Here is a 27978-nt window from a genome sequence, read left to right as displayed (position 1 = left end):
ATACCGGTATCCGTAGCAAAATTGAGGTGCTTCATAAAAAAACAAACTGAAGAACTTTTTTTAATGCTCGAATTTTTACCGTGCGCAAGAAAACATTTATTGTATCCAATTACATACACAAAAATAAAGAAAATATTTATCATCATTTTCTTTCCGCACCTAATGATGCATAGGGCACTGGATTGGTACACCAATCCATCATATCTCGATCAATTTTGTTACATGAAGGTAAGGTGATCAGTCTTACGATTCAGGTACCGGGACAGGTACAGGTACAGGGACTATAAAATATTCTAGTGTGGAAACACCCTTTTGAATAAATGAATCTTTGATTGAATGAATGAAAATTTTGAATCGAACCCGAGACCTCTCGCATAGTAGGCAAACGCGTTGAACAGTATACCACGAGACCGACAGAAAAAAATACATAAGCATAAATACGTTTTACGTATATGATATCCAACATAGATACAAAACATACGGAATTCTACAACATCTGAAGGCACGATGCAGAAGCCTGGGTGAGGATCTACGCAACATCCCATCGGTGATAGGTAATAAAGAACTCACACGAGAGGTAGTATCGTACATGGTCAATATAGTGCAGGCAACTGGCAAAATAAACCAAAGTAGGGAAGAAAATGCCGAACACTCCTCTAGTGGAACGGAAGGCCTGTTGACTTCTTCCAACAGGCTGGCTTCTCCTGAAGAGTTTTAAGTGGTTTCCTCTCCGCATGAGCAAATGCTGAGAAGTTCCCGATTGTTCCACATAAGCATATCCCTCCTGATCCTAACAGTTTAGATAAATTTAAAGAAATTTAATTGCAGAAAAATCCACCTTTTTATAAATAAACCTTGTTTATTATAATCAAGGTAAATAATAAAGCAACTCCCATAAATTTTAAAAATACGGAATTCTACAAATAAAGCAACATAAATGCACCACAAAAATATTAAGTATTTTTTGGATTGAGATATTCTTAGCTAACATATAATTTATAATATAATAAGACAAACATTTATCTCCGTTTATGCCTAGCACTAGCACCTACAATAAAACATAGAATACATTCCTATGTTTTTTGGTGATCAAGTTGTTTTCCAACCAAATTCCACATTTCGTGAAATTTTTCATTTCCATCGTCATAAGTATTTAGTTTATGCTAAATCGTACTTCATTATGCGTATCACAGAATAGGCCAAACGGACTTTAAAATGAACATCAGACAGTTGTGTGAAAACAGTATAATTTTACTGGGAACTCGTTTTGATTCCATGTGTCAGAAAGCATTACCCAGCGGTATAAAGTCTGCTAACATTTAAAAAGTAATCATTTCATCAGAAAATTGTTTCTGTTTTACAAATAGTATAATAGAAATTCTGTTTTACACAGGCAACGCGTCAGCGAATTATTTAAAACAATTTACAGTACCTAGAATACGCGAGATATATAACTACAGATTTACCGAGGCTGATATTTTTCATGACAATTAATGTAAATTTAAGTCAAAGTCATAGAAATATTGAGAGGAGAGGATATTTAATTAATTTTATTATTGTATACATGTTTTTCATTTCTTGTGTTTACATTGGTTATATTTAATTTTGTTGATGTGTGCACGGGTGTCCTACAGTAATATATAAATAAATTGTCAATATATTTTGTCTATACTGTTTATTTTCCCAATAAAATAAATAAATAAAAAGAAAACCGAAAAATTGTGACAAAATATAGAATACAGGTAACTTGTGTTAAGCTATGATTTCCTGGGAAAGCGGTGCCATTATCTAGCGGTCGTAATATACCGGGATGCGGTGATTAATTTAAGAAGGCCGTCTTAACGGTGTCTAGAGATATAAACTTAGAGAAAGCGGTGTCGTTATCTGGCGCACGCGCCGTGAAAACTCATCTCTCATAAATATGCGGTGTTATCTCTTGTGTGGCTGTGATGTAACACTAGTCGACATAGGATACAAGACTTGATATACCTCTCTTATTTTTCTAAATGATGAACTCGTATTTTTTGTAATCTTTAAATGGACATATTCACACCAGATTTAGAAAGTAATAGCTATGCTGGATGTTATTACAATTTATTTTTATCCTTGCTTCGCGAATAATGAATGTTCGTTAATTCAGCAACACATCTGTATCAGAGAGAGCACGAAGATAGAACTTATAACAAGTATGACAGAGACGCTGTTATGTGGCGGGTATTGTGTAAAACAGATTTAGTTGGTTGATGACAGTGATGGGGGACGCAAGCGCGTAATATGAGCGACGTATTTATGATTTTTAATATATTTTGCTATAACAGGGCCAAATTTTATGTTTATTTGCATAAATTATAGTACAGCAATTATTAATCTGTCTGTCTCCACTTTTTTTTTCAAATGTGTGAGCTTTAGAATATTTTTTATTTTACTAGTGTCAAGCGCCCACGCCCTATCATATTTCTCAGTAGTTATTACGTAGATATCAATGACAGAAATAATAGCATTAGAAGAAATGTTTTGAAATAGAAAAACAATATTATAGTAGACGATAAACTTTTTCCTTTTTCCAAAGTTTTTTTATTTTTTATTTTATTATTTGTTTTGTTTTTTTACAATAAACATTTGGGATAAAACAGAGTGTTTAAAAAAATAAAGCATAATTACGTAGCAATGAAATACATATTAATAGTAAAAATAGTTAACAAAAAATCCCACAAAGACATGGCCTATTCGTGGGTATACAAGAAAATGTTAATGAATTTTTGCTCCTATAATAAATAATGGACAGTAATAATATTTTTGTGTGACATAAGAAAGAAAAAAGGAAATAATTAATATTTAAAAAAACACAAAAGTATTCCTTATCATTAAAGGGCAACAAAATAAATCATAGAAAAAAAGAGTTCATATCTTAAGTTTGAATCCAGGATAGTGCATGTTTTTTAAATGAAGGAAAATTTTGAAAGTTTGTAATCAATGAAATATTATCAGTAAAAAACGAATTAAAAAATTTTGGGCCTATAAAATATGCATGTCTCTGTTCATGTTTAGGTTATTCGTTTGTTAATTACATTATAGTACGTATCTGGTATCTCAAGTGTTGTCCAAATATTTCTCCGCAAATTCTTTAAACTGGGCTTTTTATAATCTTTGATTTTTACATTTAAGGTATTAAGCTTCATGATTTTTTACAAAATCAATCAAAATTTCGTCAATTCCACTAGTCCACATTACAGTTTAACAGCTTTGACAAGCAAAAATGTTTACCGCTACACGAGAAAAACCGTTCGAAGATTGTTTGCACCGCTATGACGGCCGTCCTGCAAATAGCGGCACTGATGTCTGGCGTTCTGCTCACAATCTAAGCTCTCTAGAAAACCAGCACCATTGGTTTTAATGACGTCATCCACCGCTACATGACGGCCGCTATATGACAGTACCATAGCTTTAGAGCGGGTTGAAGGTCAAATCCCACAGAAAAAGGCACAGAGATTACCATCACTCGAGCTATTTATTCATCGTATTGCAGTGGTTTCAAAAATTATGTAAAACGGGTCGGCTCTGAGAAAAAAACGAATTTGCGTAAAGATAAAACTTGCATAATGTAAAACAATTGCAACAAAATCAAACAAAGAACTGAAATTGAACAAGACTTACCGGAAAAGGGTCAAATTAAAACCATTTGCAAATAAATTTTGAAAACTGTACTAAAAAATATTTGGTGTTAACATAAGCTGTGTTTTTTCAAAATTTCAAAATGAGAACCAAAACAAAAGAGTTAACATTATACGTCATTTGAAAGAAATTTATGCTATAAGTTGTTTTTTTGTTTTTTTTTATTTTTATTAATTTTAAAAATCTCATATAAACCTAATATCTCAGCGTTCTAAATGAAAAAAATGTATGAGATTTTTTTATTGATTTAAAAAAATTCTTGAATTGGCTCTTCTGTTGTTGTTGCTAAATGTCATAGATGTCATTCTTCTTTGCAAATTAGTATATAAGAATTTATTTTGTACATAGTATCTACTGTTTGAAATTTGCTGAAGAAATAAGGCGCCGAACCGGAGTCAAATCATGAGTGGATGTCATGGATCGTGCAGCGAAATTGAAATGGCAGTGGACAGGACACATGGCGAAGAAAAATGATGGCAAGTGGACACCCAGAATAATAAAGCGGAGGCCATGGGCAAACGAAAGAAGTGTTGGAAGGCCATAGAAATGATGGGTCGATGACATCGCCTCTATTGCCGGTAAAACATGGATGATGAAAGCGGGTGATAGGAATGAATGGAGACGTTTAATAGAAGCCTTTATCCAGCAGTGAAGAGAATACGGCTGAAGAAGAAGTTTGAAATTTAAATAATTTAGATCAATTTCCTGTATTGCATTTTGAGGATTTCTTTAAAATTCCGTTGATAATAATTCTTTGTACTATTTTAAAAGGGTTTGCGCATGCACCACCCTACGCTATCCAACAATACCATATTTTATTATTTTTTTTAATTTTATTTAATTGTATAAAACGCCCAAGGGGCATTTACAAAAATTATACAGGTAAGTACAAACATAGTAAGTAATAATTTTTAAAAAAAACAACACTTTTTTTGTATACATGTAGAAACAAAAAAGCAGTAATAGGTGCGAAGGTTTTCACGGTCACTGTTATCAATATGTTTCTTTTTTTGGGTGATACCGTGTGTGTTGGATTTTTTTCCGACGTTTCGGCTACCATTGCAGGAGCCATCTTCAGGGTAAACTGAGTGTTTTTAAGAAATAAGTGTGTGTTTAAGTACTAGTAATTTGTATTGTGTCGCAGTCGGCAGTAGGCACATTTCTATTCATTTTTGTAGTATGTAGTGCTGGGAAGATATTACCAGAGGAACTGCATACCTACCATATGTACAGAACTAGTACTTAAACACACACTTTTTTTACAAAACACTCAGTTTACCCAATGCAATGGTAGCCGAAACGTCAGAACAAATCCAACACACACGGTATCACCCAAAAAAGAAACATATTGAAAAAAGCAGTAGGAAAGATTGCACAATCGGGTAATAATTTTGTGTTCGTTATTTAGTAATCATTTGGCATGAATTTAGAAGCTTGAAAAACAGTTTATCTAGAAAATAGTACGGATAACGTAATAAGTATATACTTTAAAATACGCGTTTATAGAAATGACTGTTAATTTTTAACACAAAATAAAACAGAGTTTAACCATTTTCCTGATTACAAATATGTCGAAAATCAATTGAAAACTAAGTAAGGTTTAATTACCACACATCCGTCAGCCAAAATTGATAAATTAAATAGACGATCTTCGTCCCTGTTAGCAGTTGGCAGTTAGCAGACATGTTAACCTAAATAACTTCGCGTCCTTTGTCAAACGTTCCATTAATTAAATTACAGTGAAAAAAGCTTGTCTTTTTCTTTCGATAATGTTTCTAGATACGGAGTTTAATGAACAAAAACTTATTTGTACTAAGAGGCTTGTTTCTTGTGCGTTTAAACAAACTACCTTTCGACCACGTTAAATATATTGCCAAACCTCAAATAAATTAACACAAATTAATAAAACGATGAAAATGCCGAAAAAAATGTTAATAAGGAACTTCAACCCTACGGGAAATTAGATACAAAAAATGTTTTCTTACGCGGCGTAAAAATTAGAGCATTAAATTATAAGGCAAAGCTTCTTGAAAACGTACGAAATTTAAAAAATAAATGAACTACTTCAAACGACGTCACTTGTTCATATGAATCAACCAATGATAAGAGAGCCGTAAAAGATATCCTGTTTACTTACCGTCAACGGACCGATCGGCGGAACTGACCGATAATGAGCGGAAGAGAACCTCTTACGTCACATGAGGAGTAATTTCAGAAATAATATGCTCAGAACTCAGAACTGGAGAATAATTCAGGTCCCGAAGTCTAAAGAAAGGCGGGCAACAGACATCAGGAATCAGGAACTTCAGCCCTACTGTAAAATTGACACAAAAAATGTTTCCTTTCGCGCGGTAAAAATTAGAGCATTAAATTATGCTGCAAAGTAAAAAGAAAATGTACGAAAAAGTCACTAGTTCGTATGAACCAACCAATGATAAAAGAGATTTGAAAGATATCCGGTTTACTTACCGTCAACGGATTAAGTGGCAGAACTGACCGATAATAAGCGGAAAAGAAACTCTGACGTCACATGCGAGGTGATTTCATAAATACAAAACTTTGAAAAATCACAGCGCTGATAATACGATATATAAAATATTAGTATATTAACAAATAAAAAATACACTGAACTTTCTCATTGTGCGTTTAATGTTCAAAAACAAAACAATATTTCATGTGACCTTTTGCATGATACGCAAACGTGCTGACAATTTCGTCGGGATCGTATAACAACGACGCGTGCGATTTTCTTCAACTTTACGTGAGAGCGGTTTAAATTATGTTTATACAACTTATGTCACAACTTGATAAGAACAAAATTATACCATTTAATACTTGGGTAATTTATAGACGTAAATATTTTTTTTAAACTGGAAAAAGGTCTTCGTACAACTTTTTCAATATCAAATATAAAAGAAAGTCAATGTCGCATTTTTCGCACATCCGTCGTTGTTCTACGATCCCGACGATTTGACTACGATGCTAGAGTTCAATTCTCATAATATGGTTAATATGAAATATTTATTTAAAAATGTGTTTTTGCGCTAAAATATTTCATAGTCCATGGACTGGAACCTGAAACGCAAGATTGATAAATACGCTGCGGTCAGTGTACCAAAGCAGTGCCCTATCCAACATTAGGTGGGTGAAAGGAATTATGAGATGAAACAATATGATAATAAAATAAATAAAACAACTCAACTTAAGGTTTTTAACCACAATTTTTTTTTTCACTGACAGGTTTCAAAGGAAACAAGCTTTTTCGTCAAGATTTACGTAACTAATTAATTCATTCCTGTTTTTTTTTTTCATGTTTACTAAATACTACACGTGGAGCCAATAACTTCTGACATTTCTTTATTTCCTAAATTCATTACGTAAAGAAATAAAATTGACTTTAGATATGGAAAATGATTAAAAATTTAACTTTCTTGACTTGTCTTAAACATTAAAAAATAATTATTTCGATATCTACCGTAAACCAACATATACAGACACAATTATTCATAGTTCTTAAAATCATCCAATTGCCCATAAACATTCCGCATTCCATTCAATGATACATACGTCAATTAACGTTCCACTAGATGATACTAATTAAAAAAATAACTTAATACAATTAAACAGATTGCCAATAATAATGAATATAATAAGAACTTAATTGATAAAATATTAAATCAAAAACAAATACGCAAACTTATAAATAAATATTTATATTCTACTACCACAGTAAATAAAGCAAACCCAGCTTAACATTGGAGGCGGATTCTTTTGATAAATGTCACTTTTTCCAAACAATTACCTAATTCTCTACCATCAAACATTAAACCTGCATTCTACACGACTAATAATATAGGAACATTGTTAAAAAATCACAAAGACAAAGTCCGTAAATATAATAAATCTGGCATATACCAATTAAATTGTAATGATTGTGATTAAACCTACATTGGAAAAACTAAAAGAAACTTTAATATTGGAGTAAAAGAACACTTAAGGTGCCTAAATAAAAATATTTTTTCTAAATTCGCAAACTATCTGATAGAAAATTATCACAACTTCAATGAATACACTGGATTAAAAGTGCTTCATGTTTATTTATATATACGCCCAACAGGCATTTTTAAGGACATGTTTATTCATAAAAAATATTATAAAGGAAATAAAATAAAATATTAAAATTAAACTACTTAGAAATCTTAGAAATTAAAAAAGCGATTCATAATAAGAAAAAAATCATTAATAACTAAATAAACAATATTTCGTTTAGTCCACTTCTGTCTAACTTCGAAAATATTCATCTCAAATTACTACCCTTTAAGGAAAAAAAATACTTGATTTATTGGCTCCACGTGAAGAATTTAGAAATTATGAAAAAAATAGGAAAGAATTCATTAGTTACGTAAACCTTGACGAATAAGCTTGTTTGCTTTGAAACCAGTCAGCAAAAAAATATAAAGAGGCTAAAAACAAAGTTTTTAAATTTATTTTTGTATAATGAATCATCACAGTGTTAGTGCTTCAAATATAAAATTTATAATATCATAATAAAACAAATAAAACAGAAGACGTTGGCAATATTTTTGTTGCATTTTAAATATAAATTAATTATTATTTACATTTTTTTTAGGTTTGACTTAAACAAGAAACGGCTCTCTTATTTTACGACATGTTTCTGATTTATGGTGAGATGAGTAATTAAGCATTAGTTGCTAAAATCTTATTGGACGCATACAGAATAAGACCGTACATTTTTATTATGCTCTAAAATACGCCTCATGTAAATTTATTGATCACCCTACATTTTATTAGTGTGTAGAAATGGACCATGAATCATTCTCTTTCGCTGGCAAAATAGCAATATTCATTCAACATAGACCTAGTTCAATATCCAATGACGTCACGTGAACTTTTAGCGAGCGATAAAAACGACGTTTGAATTATTTTATATTCTTGTTTAGAGGCTCAGAAAAGATATCGATCGAGTATGACTCTAGTTTTTTAGTGAGTAATAAGTACAAACAAAAAAACTTAAACTACCTTCGTTGCACGACCATACAGAAATGATTAGTTTTATGTAATTGTATAAAATGGTCAACTTTAACTTTATCTTGATTGCCCAGAATTTGTACAATCAATAAGATTCTTGCACCACAAAGACGTACAAGGCAACAAATTTTACATCTGGGCCGCAATAACAAACGCTATGTTCATCGTTACATATTTATTTATTTTTAAGAAACAAACAGTCGACAATGATATAGTAACATTAAAAAAAAATACAGTTTAAAGACAAACCAGCAAAGTTTCTAAATAAGAATCTTACATATTATTAAATTGTGTTACAACAAAAGGATGTGTTTATGTGTATTTGTATGAGAGTAAGTGTAGATGTGTGTTTATGTGGATTAGTGTAGGAGTAAGTGTTCAGGTGTGTGTAAGTGTGAGCATCATTAAATAGTAAGTGGGATCGTATCGAAGCCAGAAATAATGAGCCTTAATTTATTTTTAAATAAATTAAGGGGCATGTAAAATATATCAATAGATGAAAAAAAGCATTATAGTTAAAGCAAGAACGATAGAGGAAAGAGTGTTGTGCATAGTTAGTGCTACAGACTGGCAGATGGAACAAACACTTATTTCTTGTCAAGCGAAAGGGGACATTACGATTAATTTTGGAGAGTAGGTTAAAAGAGTCTACTTTATTATTTAATAATTTATGTAAATAGCATAATTCAGACACAGTGCGTCTATTTTCAAGGGTAAAACATCCATTTTGTTTGGCAGAGTGGCTGTACGTACAAAGCGTTTTATTGTTTTTATAATTTAGGTATTTTAAAAACATTCGTTGAACATTTTCAATATTTTCTATGTTTGTTATGTATTGTGGGGTCCACACAACGGATGCAAACTCCAAATTACTGCGTACAAAAATGTTGGATAAAGTTTTTAATGTATTTGGTTTTTTAAAAGGTTTTGAAATTCTTAAAACAAAGCCCAGCATTTAGTAAGCTTTTTCAACAATAGAATTAATGTGAGACCCAAACAGTAATCTATATCAAGACAGTACACAGTAAACTCGATATTTATGAACGAAAATGTGTAAATTTGCATGAAAATTTAAAATATCTTTATCGGTAACCCGAAATTAAACATGTTAAGAAAAAAAAATGTATGCATATTATATGTTCCGTACAGAAAACTTATTTTTACTTTGTAGATAATATTGAAGAGAAATGTTAACTTTGCATTGTGATACAGACCCTGGAAGAAACTGCAGAACCAAGTCAAATTGCAATAACGTCAAGAAAAGTTTGGCAATTACTAGTAATAAACTTTGGAATATTGTTGATATTTTTACCTACCAAAACATGAATGTATAACTGAATTATTTCTCCTCATATACCGATTATGGATTTCATTATAAATATATCTATTAACTATTACTTAGCACTGACTCAGGCGGTATTCATGTAATAATTGAAAATTGAAGTGGAAACACATTGTTTTTATTTTTCGGGCTCTAACTATTTGTTTTATTGATAAAATAAAGTGAGTGATTGGAGAAAGAGTGATTTTTTGTTTGTTTTTCATTGTAAATAAATGTTTGTCGCAAGAGGCAAAATTAGCAATTCACAACGGAGTCCCGGTCCCGACCCTGATGTATGGGAGCGAAGTATGGACTTGGAAAAGCAGGGATGAAAGAAGGCTGAATGCTGTCGAAATGCGATCTCTCAGGCGAGTGTGTGGTAAAACTATTTACGAAAGATGCACAAATGTTGAGATCCGTACATTATGTAAGGCTGAGACGAGCATTATCGACAACATCAAGAAAGGAGCTCTGCGATGGTTTGGACATGTAGAGCGAATGGACAGCGAAAGAACGGCTAAAATTATTTACAATGCGAATGTTAATGGATGCAGAAATAGAGGAAGACCGGAAAGACATGGCATGACCAAATCCAACAAATACTTAAAGATGGACATGTCAAAAGTCGAAATAATCGGCGCGCATGCATGAGAAGATGTATGAATTTAGAGGAAACGAGATCTGTATGCAAAGATAGAGTGATGTGGCGTTCTATCCTCTCTGCCAACCCTTATGGGGAAATGGCGTGATGGTTTGTTGTTTTTGTTGTTGTTTTCCATTAAATTCACCAATTGTATTTCATTGATATCTCAAAGTAATAATTCTCTAGAGAAGCCCTTAAGCTCTATTGCATAGAACAAAAGCGTTGCAATGTTTTTGATTTGTTTCGGTTTGGTATTAGTTTAACAACAAACGTGCAATGGGCGGTTTCGGTTAGCGCTCGCAGTTCTCAACCCAAGTACCTACGGCCCATTGTAATACTGTAATATGTAGCTAACTTCGTAGTCAATAATCATAGAATGTGTTTTTCCCTATGGGCGACTTTATTGGGTTACTTTAAGATTACTAAGATTATTTGGTGATTACTCTAAGATTAATATACTGTTTAATATTTAATGTAATTTGTTTATGTATATCTAAGTATTAACTTTATTTCATTTAGTTACTTTGAAAGCAGTAAGCCGTGCATAGTAAAAATAATCATTTAAAAAATCCTACATTACAATATAACTGCCAAGAATATTTTGCACAAAATTGTAAAATTAAAAATAAAGTTAAGGGTCAAATAATCATTAAGAAAAAAATCAATTAAGAAACAGCTCTTTGCACCATTACAATAGTTACTGATGTTTGAACTGCTAATTCAATGCGGATAGTTTGGTTCTGAAGCGATTAAAATCTCGAATCGAAATAGTTAAAATCCCATAAGAAATAAATGCAGTAATTACGTAAAAACTCGCGAAAATACCTTTTCTGTCATGCTCCGTGCGCCTGTTGCAGATATTTTATTAAAAAATCATTTCATAATAACAGATAAAATATGTTAAATAATACTTTTAATACATTAAAACCACTTCAAAGTACTTAAATTTTCACTGTAATTTGATCAAACTTTGGGAATATTACGAAACGCTAGAGTCACTTGTCTCCTAGTTTTCTCTAATATCGGAGTATTCCGAGTATAAATAAATAAAACCAATATTATCATTATGATTATGGCTTAGTGTAATTTTTTTTTTTTTTTAAAGAAATAACCCGCTAAGCCTCTATATTGAGGCTTGTCAGCAGGTGGGATATAGAGGGGGTATGGAAGGATGTAACGAAAAATACGCCACAACACTCAGACCAATTGAGGAAAAAATCTTTCTTGGATTTTTTCTTGCAACTGGCGGGAATTAAACCCGCGAAGCCCGTTTCACAGTTGGCCGTCTAACCAACTGCGCCACGGCGCCTGTCTAAATAGTTCTAAAAAAAAAACTTAAACAACTAGTTATAACTCGTATATAACTAGTTGTTTAAGTATACATACGCGTGCGTTGACGTATGCATGTATATATATATATATATACTTTAATTTATTGCACAAAAGGTTTTTTCCTTTTTTATGTGGTATTTGTTTCGTTTTCTTCATGTGTACTTTCGTCTTAGATATTTATTTGTAAAGAAAATATTATTTATTGAGCACGTTGACTAAATAAAAAAAATAGTTCGGAGAAATACTTTGAGCTGGACGCACGTCGGTTTGAATTGCATTGTTTAAAAATAATATTAGACGAGATGTAAGACGGCATTAGTAGATAGAATATCTAGCGACGGCGCGGCGGCCCGGTAGTTTAGTTTGTGCCTTGAGCCTTAACGGAAATCAATTGGTTTACGAATTAGTATTTTGTCAGAATAAAAATAAAATGCAACATGATTAACATAGTACGGATACGATTATTTTTTCAATGATCGTTTAGTTGAGTAAGTAAAAGAAAAACGTACAAAAGTAACGTTTTCTTTCTAAGCACAAAACTAGTTACACTTCGTTGGTGCTGAATTGGCAAACTGATTAAGAATAGTAGAATTATTTATTTACTCAATGCCTTACATCAGTTCTAATCCGTTAGTAATACCGACTAAATTTATTAAAATCGTTATTAAGTTGCTATAATTTCACTCGTCCAAGAAGGAATATGGAAGTCTAGGTATTTACAGGGCGTATGACCCGTCATTGACTGGTTTAAGTGACCAGATTCTAGACTTCCATATTCCTTTCTCAAAAATGTTTTCCATCCGTTGAAACAAATTGACATCTTAATAACTCCCTGGAGAGGAAATGCAGCTTGTCTTCAAATATTTGGACATACTCAAAGCATTGTTGATATATTTGTTAAACTATTAGAACAATGTTTGAGTATGTCCAAATGCTTGTAGACTGGCTGGATTTCCTCCCTAGAGAGTTATTCATATTTAAATTTATTTCAACAGAGAGAGAAAACATTTTCGAGAATGGAATATGGAAGTCTAGGCATTTACAGGACTTATGACCTGTCATTGGCTGGTTTAAGTGGCCACTTTACACACTGTGTAACATTCACCATTCTGCCCATGTTTGAACCTCCGCATTTCCTCAACTCTTCCATCTGTTGACTTTTGTAAAGTTAAAGAGCTGAAATCTTTGTCCTGTGGGTGTTGTACAATATAGCGGTAGGGGTAGGCAGAGGGGATAGAACGATATGGCGTTCTTTCCTCTCTGCCTACCCCTACGGGGAAACGGCGTGATGGTTTGTTTGTGTTTGTTAATAATATATCATTTACTTCCTTTAAAAATGAAATATCCAAAAAAAAAAAGTTATGATGTTGCGCCTTAAATCCGCATCCTATATTATGCAGTTTATGTGCAGTTCGGTCTGTAGGCACATAATAAATGTACACTGTATGGTCAACTATAGTTGTATTATAATGTATTATTGTGTGACCAATATTAAAAAATAAATATATTTTTAATAATATGTATTACATTTTTAGTAATATAATAAGTTTTGTATGATTAATTATTTTATGTTATGTATAACTTTTATGTGACAACATTTACTATAACAATATTACGTGGAAGCCTCAAATTGGACTTTATGATATATTTTTAAAATATAATTGTATCTCATAAATGTCTGTTGATTTTCCATTGAAATAAAATAAAAAAAATAAATATTAAAGTTCCGAGTTATGCCAGTTTTACATAGAGGCAGAGGGAGAGAAATATAGAGCACGTTATAGGTATGCGTGCAACATGTGGTAAAGCTGCGGTTGTTGGATGAAGAATAAAGAACATTACTGCGGTTTAGAGTAAGGAATAACTAAATAGTGGCTTCGTACACAAATATTACATCTAACTGATTTCTACGCCGGAAATTCATGGCTCAACTATGGCCATAAAACCGTTGTCAGGAAAAGAATCGTCAGATATTATGAAACGAAACAAAGTTTTAAAACCATTTTTTACATCTTCCTTTAGAGTTAAATTACACTATTATTATTTTTTATACATATATATCAGTGGAATCTATTTAAAGTAATATGGAGATCAAGGCATATTTTTGAGATAAAATTTCGATCTAGATCCCTTTAAGGCTAAATTCAGTACATGTAGCTAAGATTTGGACGTACTAAAAATATTTTGCTTTTTATTTTTGTGAGATCCGTACATTCTTTATTTATTTATGTATTGATACTTTTACATTGTTTGTATTATTTTCAATTACACAGAATAATGTTCTCTCACTGGGGTATCCCGTGCAAAGGAAAACATTTTACAAAATGTGAAAGATGCCTTAAATTAACTATTTAACAAAGTCAACATAATAATAACAATAAAAAAACGTAATTAATCCAATTAACCTAATTATCATTAACATAAAAACACAATAAAAAACTGAAATAATCATAAAAAAGATAACTAATAAATATAGACCAATATAACAAATTTCATAAACAGTACACACATTTGACCTATTTGGCTTGATCCACTCATCGATCCGTGTGCAACCCACCTCCACTATTCATTTTTAATAGCAATTTTATATTGTGAAAACTTACTAGTTAATTAGGACAATTGTCGTTATGGATAATGGAAGTAGATTGTACACTTTAACCGAGTAGTAGGCCAATCCTCTTATGTAAGGCTGAGACAAGCATTATCGAATAAATCAAGAAAGGCGCTCTGCGCTTGTTTGGACATGTAGACAGCGAAAGAACGGCTAAGAATATTTACAATGCGAATGTTGATGGATGCAAAAATAGAGGAAGACCGAGAAAAACATGGCATGACCAAATTCAACAAATACTTGAAGATGGACATGTCAAAAGTCGGAATAATCGGCGCGCGTGCATGAGAAGATGTATGAATGTAGAGGAAGCGAGATATGAATGCAAAGATAGAGTGATGTGGCGCTCTCTGCCTACCCTAACGGGGAAACGGCGTGATGGTTTGTTGTTGTTATTTTTTTATCAAATAATGGGCTGCATGCTTTATTAGCATGCGTGACATCCTAAGTTCTGTTCCCGACAAAGTATACTAAGGATTGCATCTGTCAATAAATTACTTAGAGTAAGTGCGTAAGGTGTATAATTACTTTTCTAATTCAAATTATAAAATATGATAGGTAAGATTGATGTCTATCTTTCTGTCGAAAAAGCTCAAAAAGTAAACTAGTTGAATTGTGAATTTGGTAGAAAACTCCGTAGAACTTTTGATACGTACTAATTTCTTCGATTGGAATTGCTGGAGCAACTTTTAACATGATGCGTGTTGTCTGGAACTCAAGTCTATACTTGGTCAAAAAGAAATGCCATTTATTCAACTCTTGTATAATGCCAGTACTCCTATATGGGTGCGAATCTTGGCACCTTACCAAAGCTCAAAACATCAAAATTATGAGTTTTGAGAGTAAGTGCTTGAGAAGAATATTAGGTATAAGGTGGTTCGATTTTATAACTAACATTGAAGTCCAAGAACGGACGCAGCAGCCTCCTATAACGAGCGTCTTGGGGATGCGGCGGCGGACCTGGCTTGGACTTGTGCTGCGCATGCCTCAGGAGAACCTTAACCCAAGTTGCATATTCTTTATACCTGCGGGCTCACGCGTCCTGGAAGGCCGTCAATGACGATCTTTAGACTTTATTCGGCGGAATTAAGGGGCGCTGGATTGACGAGGGAAGAGGTAAACATGCTGGCTGGCGATAGGGTCTTCTGGAGACAACTGGTGATGTCCACATGCTCCACTTAGGAGCGGACGTGGAAAAGAAGAAGGAAGAATTTCTCCGATTTCGGGGTAGTTTTGTGATTTGTAATTTCTACTTCCCAACCAGCAAACAAAGCAAGTTGATCAAAATATTATCCTCTAAATAGATGAGATTGTACAATATTATACGTGCTCTTTCGGCGTCTCACCGTTTATTTGCCCAATTTTTTTATTTTTGTTTATATGTTACCCCTAACACGCATGCGAGTGTAAAAACGATAGTTGTAAAGATGTTTTACTTATCGACACACATATTTCTCTCTTCCTAATGCAGGCGTTGGAATTGTGCAACAGCTGTACAAACTATAAAGCCGTCTTTATTTACAGAGCACGTCATTTTTTGCAATGTCGACTAGCTGAAATATACAGTTTATAACAGTTTTGGCTGAGAATCTAATATAATAAATTAAATCCGCAGTCCGTTATCATTACAAGTAGGTAATTTAAAGAAGAGTAATTTTCTACACACTTATCTGAATTTGATAAATTTTAATTCTCATCTTGACGGCTATCATATTATAATTTAATCAAATACCCACGTTTGATATTCTACAATTAAATTTTTATGTCTGGTTTAACTAAGTACCTGTGTATTCCTAATTTTTAACGCTTATAACGTGATAGAGTATTTTTAAAACTACACTTACGGAGAAATTGAGTCAAAGTTTAAAATCTCGAGTCTACAAAAACACAGAAATAACATTGACTTCATATTTATGTTTAATTTACTAAATGACTTTTTTTTATTTATTTTTTTATTAAAATAAACGGCACTTAGTGCCTTTTACATATTAGTTACAAGTACAATTAAATATACATACATGTAAGCATAAGTAATACAGAGCATTTAAAACAGTATTATTAATTAACAAATTAAGAAAGTCTAAAAAAGATAAACTATATAAAAGAATAAAATATTACCAGTTTTAGAATTATCGATAAAAAAAAGATAATTTGGTATTAGAAATACTTTGAACCAGTTAAAAAAAAGCTAAGAAAACAATTTTGAATAACATTTAATTTAAAAAATATATGTATTACTATTTAAAACTAATACTTAGGTAAATAGTATATATATATGTATAAAAATATAAATGATTGAAAAAAAATGATGAAGAGAAATATTTTGTACTTATAAATTAATTCAAGAAAAGAAACGAAAAAAGAAAAAAAAAACACTAATAAAGAAGTTTAAAACAATTCTTTACAATAGTAACAAATAGTTACCTAGAACTATTACCAATGAAAGAATAACTTAACTTAACTGATGTACGGTCGTTACTGGACCAAGTGGTATGCAATGTTTTGATCCGCCGGTTGTGAAATAATAATGTGCTGTTCCTTGATCAGCACAGCACAAACTATGGCTTGCATGCACCAATGTCCCGATTGAGTCGCATTGTAAACTTGAGACAAGATCTGGACTTTTTTTATGTTAGTCTTTCTAGATTTAAACAATCACTAATATAGACTAGATCTTGTCTTGAGGTAGTATTTTTTTTTGTCCTAGCTTTAATTTTCTTTATTTGTATTTTATTTCAATTGTACATGTATGTATTCTAAGGAAATGTGATTCCCATTGTTGAATGGACTGAAGAAGTCCGTTAGTAAAAAATAAATAACTCTCGTGACAGGGGCAAAGTAGTACAGAACATTTTATTCTGATTTGAATAATACTTTCTCATATTTTTATGTTTTTTTTATTTTATGCAATCTAGATGCTAAATAAAAAATTGAAACAGTGGGACTTTTTAAAATTTCGTTTCGAACAAAAACGCAATTTACGTGTTCTTTAAAAATATTTTCTTGCTTTAGTACAAATTATTTGATCGTATCGAAAACGGAAAAAGATAGACGAAAGTGGGCGGGAATAAAAGAAACACACTTGCATTATTTACTAACCACCAAATTTGTCGTTGACATCTGCAACGGAAAAATCATATTTATATTGCGACAACCGTACCGGAAATTGATTCCTTCCCACTCCAATGCACTAAGTACCAATAAAACCGAATTAAAATGATAAAACACGAAAAAGAAAAACACACTATGATTAAAGTACTACAATGTACAAGTAGCGCAATAATATAATAAAAGAGTCAATCGGAATTTAGTTTATTAAGCAAAATAAATTATCGAGACAAGTAGACAATGATCAATGGGAAAATGCCAATTAAAATGTATTTTTAATTTTATTTCTTAACGAGACTGTGTATACGTAATATTTGCACATTATATCCAAAGACAGGTTGGAAGTCCCACTTTTTTCATGAAATTAGTAAAAAAGCAGGTATTTTTTTCTTTATTGAGTATTTTTGTAATTCGTTTGTTGTACCGGGTCATGGCCGAGTTGATAGCTGACTATTGTGATGATAAAAAACCTATAGTCTACGTTGAAAAAATTACTTCAATATATATAAAAGTAGAATAGTCGGTGTAAACTTTTAAAGTACTAGTGCAAGAAACTTACAGTATACTTAGTAAACAGTGACTCCATAAAACATGTTAGGTAACGCAATGCGCTTACCATTACTCCAAGAGACGGAGTTATTAAAAATACGTTGGGCTTTATAACCAATGATCAAAATAGCATAAAATAATCGTTTAGTTGAAAATGTACCATCATCTCGAATCTCGTTAGTTAAAATTCTCCTTATGTTCCAATTAGTAATAATAAGAGCGTATAATAACAACAATAATAACAACGTTGAGAGTACTTGCAGGAATGTGCCCCATCTTGGGCATCGAGTAACTGTTTTGGCAGAACTATAAATTATCGTTAGATTGATACATTTATATCTCAATCAAAATAATTATAATCAACGTTCGCGAAGCCACAGCTAAATTGACGATAAAATAATACATTCGGCTATGTAATCTGTCCATTGTACGATGGATAGGCATGGAAGTAAATCTGTACAAAAGAAATACTGACAAGTCAAGAAACAAGAATCGAAAAAAGTTTATTTCATCCAAAAAAACTTTGTTTCGAATGGTTTTAAATTTTAAAAATATGGCATATTGAGGAAAAAACAAGAAAGTTCTCAAGTCTTCTTGATTTCAAAACAAAATCATTCGTTTAATCGCTGAATTTTAAGGTTCAACGGTGCATTTAAAAACATCCTAAAAATCTTTTTACGACAGGCGTCGTAGCTCGGTTGTTTTTTCGACCAACTGTGAAGCTGGCGTCGCGGGTTCGACTCCCGCCAGTTGCAAGAAAGGAATCCAAAGTAGGTTGTTTACTTAATTCGTCTGGGTGTTGAGGTGTATTTTTCATTACCTCCTTCCATATCCCTTCTTTCCCACCTGCTGACAAGCCTTAAATAGAGACTTAGCGGATTATTCCTTTAAAGAAAATTATACTAGATATTTTATTTGTCAAAAAAGGAACACGTATATTGACTAGCTGTTCGCATATTTTGGATTTATTTTTTGATTCGTGAAATTTAAGGGAAAAGCCCTACTTGTCACATTATTGATAAACCATGGAAATAAACATCAACATAATATAAACACTTGAAAAAAATAAATCAATGTAACTATTGCTAACTGCATTAGCCGCTGTGGATTTTTCTTGAGTGAAAAATAAAGAAGGTAAAGTAAAAATACTAACGAAACTGATGATTTGTTTGTTGATGTTAAGCCAGTTTAATTTGTGAACAAATATATACTTATAAAAAAGAGAATGCATAAATTATCATCCATAAAAAAGCACCATTTAACCTTTGTATGTATTTTATTTCATGAATAAAGAAGTGTACAAATTATTGTATAGATACTCAGAAATGATAAATATCTTAATTCAATATACGTTTATTAAGTATAACGTCTGTAGGTCTGTAGACAATAGGCGATAAAGTTTTTTGCCCATAGTCTTAAACCAGACTAGTTCATCTCAAAGAACAGGTGTTTTTTTCACTTGGTCATGAATCTAATTTCGATTTTTTTGTAAAAATATGTTAAAATATGTTATTTGTTTAGAAATAAAAATCCAATTCTACAAAAATTAAAACGTTTCATTGTTTACAAGGTCATTTATAATCTTTTAATGTGAATATCTATTAAAATTTATACAAATGTAAGCAATAAGGAAGGAAAGTTCAATGGGTTATCGTTATTCCATTTTCGCTTATTACAGAAGAAGCAATTAATTCAATTCAGAATTTTCGCACGTTAGACTAAAATATATCCAAGAAGCTTTATTTGGAAGCAAAACTTTTCCCGTTGCATCACTTCGTTCTTGAATCGTAATAATCTTTATTTCAAGTGGTTTTGGAAAAAACGCTAAAGGTTAGGCGCTAGGGCGCTGTTTTTAATTAACAATTTTGTAGTTGAAGCTGTCAATGTGGATGACGATTCTAAGCAAAGAGTTATTATTTTTACATATTTTTAATATGACATAATACTTTATCGATACACCTTTTAAAAAGATATTCTCTTCACAAAAATGTTTTCCTTATCTTTTCTAATAGATATGAAATATTTACATGAAGTAATTTTTTTTTTCCAATTTTATTAACCAATTAAAACGCTTACATTAATTTTGATTTAAAGAGGGTTATTTATTTTAGGGAAATAACAACAAATTTTACATAAAACGCATACAGAATATTAAAATAATAGAAACATAAATTGTAAAAAAGCTCTATATACATTTTCCAGAATAGTAACATAAATAGTAAAATTCAATGCGAAATTAATAAAATTCACATAATATAAATAAAGGGAGAAAAAAAAAATCAAGTATTAAAGAAAGAAGAACAATAAAAAATATCCTTAACTTGACGGACACTGATGTAAATGCCAATTTCATAATAATTTTTCTTTTTAAAAATACATCAAAGTAATTGACGAACATTGTTAAGTATTAAAATATATTCTGAGATAATATTATCGAAGCGGCTTTTTACATTTTTATAATCAATTCGTTCAAATAACAATTACTTTTTTTAAATTTAAAAATAAATATTATCATTCTTATAATTTACCCAAATATTTCAATTTTGGTGGCCATTTTCAACGAGTTGTAAATATCTCACTATTAGAACATGGAAATCAAATTGGGGTATAGTAGGGTTTGAGCCTCGGGCCTCTGGCCCGTGAGTCCGCAACACTAGCCACATACGCAACATAGTGTATAAAATAAAATTGATCATTTTTTAGAAAATTGTGTTATTTCTCTGTTTGCGCCGAGCAATGTCGCGTGTCGCCGTGAAAACACTCCTAAATTATAACTTAAATATATACAAACTTGCTTTGCCTCCGATTCGCACTATGTACGCGTAAATTATAAACAGAGAAATAATTTAAATCTTAGATATTTAATCAATTTTGTCTATTAAATATTCCATCAATAATAAATCACAAAACGTTATTTGTGATTTTGTTTTGTCTATCAATACCGCCCATAGTAGTAGCGGTATGGTGTTATATGGGTCAAGTTAATAAATTATGTAAATCTTACTTACTCACGTAAAAACAGAACGTGGTTAGTTTATTTCGATTCCAAATATAACGGCACGTTTCATAAACATTTAAAAAATACATGATTTGGTCGCCTATCGTAAGTAGCCTTTCATGTGAATGCGGTGAACAAGGCTATGGTACTCCGGAAGAATTGTAATTTATATTCTCAGAAATGAAAAAATCAAACATGAATTATAGGCACAGAGATTCTTACATAGGTCAAAACATGATATGAATTAAACTTTTAATAAACAAAACTTAACCAGTTAAAGGTATTTTATAAAGTAAAATTATTTTTCAGCACAGGTTCAATTCAATGTACAAAAGTAAATTAGAGCACAATTATTGAACAAGATTTTACATCTGATTTTACATGGTCTAGTTGTACCAAAATTTAAAAATAAATATGGACTACATTATGGATTACATTATTCCTAAAATATTTAATATGCTGCCAATGAAAAACAAATTCTAATAGAGACAAAATTATGTTTCTATTACGAAAGTGGTTAGAAGACAGACTGTTTCTGTACTGATCCACTATTTAAGTATAACTTTTATCTTAAAAATTCAAAAATTTTATCCTTCGTTTGTAAAATTTAATTCGTTTTATATTTTTTTACCAAAACTTTTTTCTACTATAAATTTTAATAGATATATATTTTTATTTTTTATTTCAATAATTTTTTTTTTTTTCTAATTTTAATCTTTAATCTTGTTTTAGTTGCATTTATCTACCTAACCTACCACTTTTCTTTGTAAAAACATTAAAACCATAATCAACAAATAAAAATACTACCATTATTCATTTCATTGTATTTTTTTGTCCACCCTTGTTTTTCATACTTTGCAACTATTTTATCTAGTATTTATTGAGGTTATATTTATGCCTGTACTCTTTTATTTGAATTGATATCACCATTAATGTTTGAGCATCTGATGACAAACTAGTTTATCAGGACAATTATTGTTAAATATTTTATACTTTATAATGGTAAATAACGTTGTAATACAGCATGCGAATTTTGAATTTGATGTCATGGGTTCGTTTCTCGGGATGGTTGACACAAATATTCATTTAAAAATTTACTTTTACACTGAAAGATTTCAAAGTTCATTAATTGGCACCTGCATGTAACAAAAACATTTATCAATATGAGATATACCGATATACTGATGATAATAGCAACATGTTCGTTGGATACATATGTAGCATTATTACCTAACTATCACCACCCAACCTTTATCCGCACAAAAGGTTGCACAGGGCACTGCATCGTTAAATAAAATGCTGCGTATCTTGATTAGATCATAAAAGAGTTGAGGTGATCAGTATTATGATTCTGGGGTCAGTCCAAGGATAATGAAACACCACTAAGTATTCCGTGCCGACCTTACCAGTAATCGAACCCGGGACTTCGAGCATGGTAAGCGAACGCGCCAATCACTACACTATGAGGCGGACTTTTCTCCTCTCGACTTCCTATTTCAGGGTTTTTCAGGAGACCAGCATTCGAGTCGAAAACACCTGGTTCTATTTCACACGCAGTTTATTCGCCCGAATACAGAATTATTATTAATGACCTCAACATAATTACATTAGGAGCAAAATAGTCTAACGTTTTACAAACACTCGATATTCTTTTAACATTTAAAGTGTCTAAATGTGTATTTTTTTAAATATACAGTGTATCGGTAAGTCCACAATAAATAAAAAATGAAATATAAATATAAATACCGTAGTGTTTATAACCGTCTTAACATTTTGTAAGACTTTGTATATTCTCACATGAAAAAAAATAAAAATAGTATATTGTTAAGTGTCCTCCCATTCCCAGCGAGGACACAATATTTTTACTGTTTATAATGTGAAGAAACATAATAAATAAAAATAAAATAAAAAATTAGACTAAAAGCGGTGATGGACAACCCATGACTTGCCAAAATAACAAAAAATTACATGGACTTTAAAATATTTTCTAGCTTAATACTGATAACAATAACACTTTATCTTTATCCGAGTTGTGTTTCCCTGTTTCTACTTTTTTATTCCATTTTATTACGATAAATATAAATAGGTAATTGCTTATTTTAAACCTGCAGCACAATCACAAATGACTATCGACGTGCTAATTAGCGGCGTGATAACAATTTTTCACCGTGGTTGTTTATCGTATGCGCAGTCACAATGAAACATCCGTGAAAGTTATCGATCGGGATTATTATATTTTTTCAATATTGTCACACTTCAACTTGATGCTAGGCAACACCTAATATTAAATGTCAAAATTCAAAATATTTACGTTTCGCAACGCATAATCAATCACATATTTGAATTTTACCGGTGTAAAAATGGAGAATATTCCTAAACTGTAAGTAGAATAATTTAGTTTAATTTTTTTGCTCACAATTTATCATGCTATTTATTTGTTTTGAATCAAATTGAGAAAGCTATTAAACTAAACATTTGTTGAAGGCGTTTGGCGTTTTGCAACGCGACCGCGATAACTTCAGCGTGTTCATAATTGTTCGTTGTGATCGCTCAAATACTTTTTTTAGCACGTCGATAGTCATTTGTGATTGAGCCCCTGGTTAATATTGAATTCGAAAATACAAAGAATCGCAATTAAACGAGGCTTTGAATATAAGAAACAGTAACAAATTTGTGGATTCAGTGAGTTAATTTTAATTTTGCGTGTATACTAAATTCAATCACTATGGAAACAGTTTACTGTTTATTCCAAATATGTGCATTTCACCACTCTTCTCTTATTTCGATAACGAATTCACGTTTTTCAAAATACATTATATTCGTATCATAAAAAAAAAGATTCCATAGCTAAATAAAATATACGAATACATATTGCAGGCATTATAAAATACACAACAAAAAAAAATATATATATTTTTTTTAAACATAGATAAAATATAAATAACAAGAAAATACAATTTTATCGATACCTAAACAAATAAATATGAAGAAAGCATGTCATGGAAAGTTAAGTACCTAAAAATATTTTTTTAAATCTCGTTTCCAAGATTTGTGGGTATGAAACCACCGTTAGTCTTAATATTTGCTTTTACAAAACAGGTCCACAAAGAAAATATGACTTTAATATATCTTCTGCACTTAAAATTTAAATAAATTCAACAGTGTGTGGATATTATTTATTTATTACTACGTAATATTATTTAATTTTACTTTAAGTTAAAAAATAAATGCACTTTGGCGAGCTCATTGCTTAAAGTGATATCTTCCAGTCGTCCAAAAAACAGACTAGTTGAAAAAATAACAATAATGTTATGTACTAAATAAAGTGAATTAAAAAAATATATACATATGTATATATACGAGTACATTCGAATTTCAACTGTTTTTGATAATATCAGTTTTGATAATATCAGTTGATAATATCATATATAAAAATTGAAGAAAAAAAATTGTCTTAGTTTAAAAGTCTATTAAAAAAATTTAAAAACCACTGAACTTCCTCATTGCAGTGCTTCAAATGCACAAATGTTATGAAATATCTCAACATCAAAGTAGGTACAATTATTTTAATTTGTCCAAATGTTTAGAGACAAAATACATAGAACATTTTAGAGAAGAGAATGCAGAATTTAGGGCATTCACAGGGCTTACGACCTGTCATTGGTTGGTTTAAATGGGCACTTTACACACTGTGTAACAATAACCAATTCGCCTGACTCGCACTAAGTATCATAAAACTATTTAAAACGCAGAGAAGAATAAAATAATGAGCAGCGAAAAAGCGAAAGCGTCAACCATTACACAAAATATTATGTAAAGTTAATAATTTTCGCAAATGGTGAATGTTACACATTGTGTAGAGGACACGTAAACCAGCCAAGGACAAGTCATAAACGCTATAAATTCCTAGGCTTCCATATTTCCTCTATCTCTGTTGTAATTTTTTCATTAAATTAGGGGATGGATAATGAAAACTTGATTGTGACAATACGGTGTACTTTAATTATTATTTCGAAGTTTATTTTCACATTTATTTGAACGCTTATCTGAATAGTATCATTTTAATGATTACAAATGTTAAGTTCTGTTCAATTTCGTATTTACATGATAATATTTTTTTTTAAAACCCATAATTTAACCTACTCAGCCCTAAATTACAACGGTCATTTTTTTCTTATATATTTTTACAACATTACTTTTTGTGTGTAGCGTATTGTGGCTGTTTGTTATACAATTACCGTAACGTTTTTCTTTCATTATTCCGTTCTTATTTACATTTATTTATATTTTAAAGGTCAGTTTCAACAAGTTTATTTATTTCACAGTTTTTGCAATATAAAGAGGTTCTTCGTTTCAGATGTCGACTATTTTTGTTACGTGTGTATTTTCGTTAGATAATTAATATAATCAAAATCAAAACCTATAAATAAAAATTAAAGAATCAATACTAATAATAATGCTGTCATGGGAAAGCCCCCTGGGCGTATATAATAAATAAATAAATGAAACGTATAACATGAACAACAAAAATATTATCTTTAACCTATATTTAATCAAAATAACGAGATATATTTAAAACAGATAAAGTATTATGTAAACAGTTCACAGGATATCAAAATATCTACATTTTATCCACCTACTCATAATCTTCTTATATACATTGTAACTGATAGATAGTTGTAAATAACTCACTATTAGAAAACGAAAATCAAATTGTGGTAGAGCGACTGATTCAACAGTACGTAGGTACGTATTATAGGGCCCCGTTTGCCATGGGAAATTGACAGTCTCATTTTAATTTGTGTATATAAAAAAAAAATAAGCTTTTTAAATATTCAATATTTTATAAAAATACGCAAATTTAGCAAAAAAACGCATTTTCGTTTTCACTCCGTTAATGTCCCATTCTAATCAGGGCCCTGATGTCCGACATCCACTTTCAAAGCATATTTATTTGTATTTATTTTGTTTGTTATAACATTAATTTATATTTACAAACTAGTATAACACTGTAATTGACACAAATATACCTAACCTAAATTTAAACTAAATAATTACAATAAATTATTACAAATTTTCGTTGACATTTTATTTTTTAGCGAGTGTTAATTTACATTAAGTAACCTATCCGCTAAAAATATTAGAACTGAGTATGATCATATGGAAAGCGAAGGTGTGTTTTTATAATGTGTCAAAAATAAAATGTCATGTAAATACCCGTGAGTTTCAACACGAAATGCAGGTGTTTTATAATAATCACAAAATAAAATTTTATTAAAATGAATTCGGTCAAAAAATTTTGCACAAAACATGTGAGTTGCAATGTAAACAAAATAACGTCAAAGTAACCGACCCCATAACGGACACGACAGGTTGTTTTCCACAAAAAGGGAACAAAAAACAGATAAAATGCGTCTTTAATTAATAGATAAAAGATATATAAACACAAGATCTTCGATATTTACTGTTATAAAATGTTACAAGCGTGTAACCTTCTAATTACGTACGAAAATGAATAACTTAGGAATCATGACTTACCACTTTAAAATTTAGGTGACAATCTTCGGCACAATAAACACTAGGTAATTGGGTGACACAATTTCGATTTGAATTATTCACATAACACAGATAAAGTTATATTTACTCGTAGAGGTTATGAATACGGGATATAGGACGGCAACTGTCAAACGCGGCCGACAAATGACTGAAGAGCGAGTGCGTACCTCTAGCGGCAAACGTTATAACTAAAATGCTGCGCGCGCAGATAATCTGAATTTAAAGTTTATTTTAAACGTCAACATTAAATATTTTATTGTGAGATTTATTTAAAAATGAACTACTGACCGAATAACATTAATAAATGTGGTAAAATATTATTTTTTGAATGTAATTATTTGCAAATTAATTCAAATAAATACACTTTTAAAGGCCAACTTAAACAATAAAAATACCGGAGAATAAATATTGGACCAGTTGGTTAAATAAAATTAATCAAGTATTGGAGATTCCATTTTGTAAATCGACACTATAGTCCTTAAAATATAGCTTGATTAAAATGACATTGACTGGGAAATTACTGATCACTGATCGTGTACCGATCAAATCGATTTTATTAGTTTTTTCATGCAAACATTAAACTCTGTTTCCGAAAATTGATATGAAAAAACGCAAAAACAAGCCTATTATAATGTGTTTATGAGAATTATTCACCAAAAATTAAGACATTAATAATTTTTTTCATGAACAACATTAAATGAATTATTTTTTTATTAGATCGATTTACATTGATCAATTTGTCCATCTCTAACATTTTTACAAAATGATGTAACCTTGTAAGAACGTCGTTAATAATTAGGTTTATTTTACTTATTTTTAGTTTTAAATCTGATTTTATATAATTATGTTGATTTATATGTCAAGCATTGTATTAAAAAAAAAATTAACATATCAGATACGAATGATTTCGTGTGTCAGTATTAATCACTCCTTAGACGTTATTACAAAGTTACGTCGTCACTTTTGTTGATAACTGTCTAATCAAGCTATATTTTAAGGACTATAGGACAGAGGCACGCCAATATGAAAATGATAATTGAAGCCTCTCTTCTTCTAATAATTTGTTTATAAACTGGGTCACAAATACAAATAATCTCAATGGTTTATTTTCTAGGGTTTTTTTTCTTTGCTTTCGTATT

General features: G+C 30.8%; 1 long non-coding RNA gene across 1 annotated transcript in view; it reads right to left on the bottom strand.

The window, feature by feature from the left end:
- LOC148278950 (uncharacterized) overlaps positions 1-27037 on the bottom strand; it is a 254560-nt gene extending 227523 nt beyond the window's left edge. The window contains exon 1 of the long non-coding RNA XR_015823022.1: positions 26822-27037. This is a non-coding gene — a long non-coding RNA (uncharacterized LOC148278950). The remainder of the gene's footprint in view (positions 1-26821) is intronic.
- Positions 27038-27978: the final 941 nt, after the last annotated feature.

Source organism: Micrasema longulum, unplaced genomic scaffold, assembly GCF_059751315.1.
Source record: "Micrasema longulum isolate JH-2025_06_02 unplaced genomic scaffold, ASM5975131v1 h1tg000805l, whole genome shotgun sequence".
NCBI lineage: Eukaryota > Metazoa > Arthropoda > Insecta > Trichoptera > Brachycentridae > Micrasema > Micrasema longulum.
Note: the sequence above shows the minus strand (reverse complement) of the source record. Positions and strands in the feature narration are given on the sequence as shown.